This window comes from Prionailurus bengalensis, chromosome D1, assembly GCF_016509475.1.
Source record: "Prionailurus bengalensis isolate Pbe53 chromosome D1, Fcat_Pben_1.1_paternal_pri, whole genome shotgun sequence".
In the NCBI taxonomy this organism is placed as follows: domain Eukaryota; kingdom Metazoa; phylum Chordata; class Mammalia; order Carnivora; family Felidae; genus Prionailurus; species Prionailurus bengalensis.
In genome coordinates this window covers 59,142,371-59,144,826 of record NC_057346.1, presented here as the reverse complement: position 1 = coordinate 59,144,826, position 2,456 = coordinate 59,142,371, and positions in this window count along the sequence as shown.

Sequence of the window (2,456 nt, the reverse complement as noted above, 5' to 3'; positions counted from 1 at the left end):
CCTTCTCCCCCTACCCCCTCATCAGGGGTAACTTGGCCTGCCAGTTTGGGTGGAGAAATTCCCAGGTTGCCTGGGGTAACAAAGCAGTGTCCTGGAGGCACTGTTCTAGAAGATTGGGCGGTGACCTGTGTGAGGTCACCAGGAAGCAGCAGAGAGGTGGTTCCAGAGGCCCCCCTTCCAGGATAGAGCACTCTGAGGCCCCCAGGGCTGGCTTGGCCTTGAGAGGGACGTGTCCTTTACAGTCTGAGGGCAGGTGGCAATAAGCTCTGGATCCCAGTCCCATCTGGAGCCGGATCTAAGTGTTTGCCCAGGGCGGTTCTTTACCCCTGCTGGGCCTCACTGAGCAAACAGCCCAAACCCTGCTCTGAGGGAGCAGCTAGAGTCTGAGGGAGTCACGGAGAGCCATACTGGCAGAGCCACCCACAACCTGACTTCTCTTGGTGACACCGTCATAGCCACATACCATCACACTGATGCCCTGTCAAAGTCACAACACAGCCACACACCACTTCAGTGTCATGCCCAGCCCGCCTGACACAGGTACACACGCTTGGGCACACCAGGTCACCTAGAGTGCCACAGTAGAGTTGCCAGATAAAGCACAGGATGCCTAGTGAAATTTGATTTCCAGATTAGCAAAGAATCATTTTTAGTATAAGTATACCCCAAATATTTGCTAAATCTGGCAACCTTTCACCTGAGGCACTGCCACACCCACATCACAAAGCCTTGAAGCTCCGCACACTCAGTACACACAGCAGTCCTCTGTAGATCGCAGTCCCTGGCCTGCCTGGGACACAGTTGTTACAGGTGCACACACGTGTGCTTGCGCACACACGTGGCCCCTCACATCCTCTCTGTGAAGAGTAAGAATCTTCCATCCTCATTTTGTCTGACTTTTTCAACTTTGGGTGGAAGATCAGGCAGGGACCATTAGCCCCATTTGACAGATGAGGAAAATAAGGCCCAGCAAGAACCCATCCTTTGTGTCCCTGTGGTGGTTCCCTGGGCAGACGGGTGAGGGGGACGTTATGTTATACCTGGGCCAGGCTGTGTCCTTGGGCAGGTCCCTGTTCCCCAAGCAAGCCTCTCAGAGGAGCCTCAGGAAAAGTAATAGCCCCTCCCACCATCTAAAGCGTGATCCAAAGTGCTCCCCAGAGGCCCTCTAGTCCCAGAAGGTGGAAACTGTCCTGAGCCAGGGTGCTGAGGGCCCAGCTTTGAGATTAAAAGATAAGAAGCCAAAAGAACGAAGTTGTGTGTGGGCTGCCATAAAAGGGGTACTCGTTCCAGTGCCGGATTTCTTACTCTGGTGGAAGGGCCAGACAACTTTGTCCTTCCTGAAGACACACAAGGACGCCTCCACCCCCACTGCTACCAGCCTGAGCAGAGAGCCTTAGGCAGGGCCTGGGGTCAGGCAGATGGATCTGGAGCCTCTGACAGGAAACTCCAGGGCGTTTGGAAGGTTGCATCGACCCAGCAATCGAAATGGATTCCTGCAGGCAGCATTGCCCATTCGACATCAGCAGCAGGGGGACCCAGCATGCCCAGGAGGGCAGGGCCATTTGGGTCTGGGGCCCTCCCACAGAGGGAGTCCCCAGGGTTCTGCTTCAGGCTCTCCCTACCTTGGGTACCTTTCTAGGCCTGTTATCCTGCCAACGTGGTGATGCTCAAGATTCCCACCGCCAGGCTGAGGCAGGCTGGGGGCTCTGTAAATTGTGAAGTCCTGCGAGGTGTTGGGGCATTGTTACACTCCTCCCTCCCCCAGGCCTGGGGATATGCTGGGCAGCAAGACCCTGCAGGCCTAGGGGGCAGTTCCCAGAGCTCTAGGGTACAGAGACTGCAGGGTGGGGAGGGAAGGATGGGAGAGGAGGCAGGACAGATGCAGTGAAATACCTGCTCAGCAGTCTGGCAGAATGGCTAAGGGCTTGAGCCAGGGAGCCAGGCTGTCTGGGTTAGAACCTTTTACTGTGTGAAGGAGTGCAAATTACTGGACTTCTCTGTGTCTCAGTTCTCCCATTTCTAAAACGGGTGGATTAGTAGGATCTACGTCGTTGCAATGGGGATGAAGTGAGTTCATGCACGTGGAGTGCTCAGCACAGTGCCTGGCAAGCAATGAGTGTTCAACAAACACCACAGCTCCAGAGCTCCCTTCCCCCCCAGGTCTGACATCTGTCCCCAAGGTATGGCCTCTTTCCTGCATCTTTGTTCCCTGACCTGGAGGCAGTACTTCTCTCTTGTGACCTGGAGGAAAAGCAGCAGCCTGGGTTCATTGGAGCCTGGAGGTTGAGAATAAAGCTGAGGTGAGCACTGACATCTTGTCCCCCTTCCTCATTCCATCCCCGAATGCTGCTAAAGGTCGAGATGGGTCCCCTTTGAGAGGCCTTCACTCAATGACGTTAACTCCTTGCATCCATAGATCCCCCTCCTCAGTGTCCAACTGTTGTGTGCTAGGACAG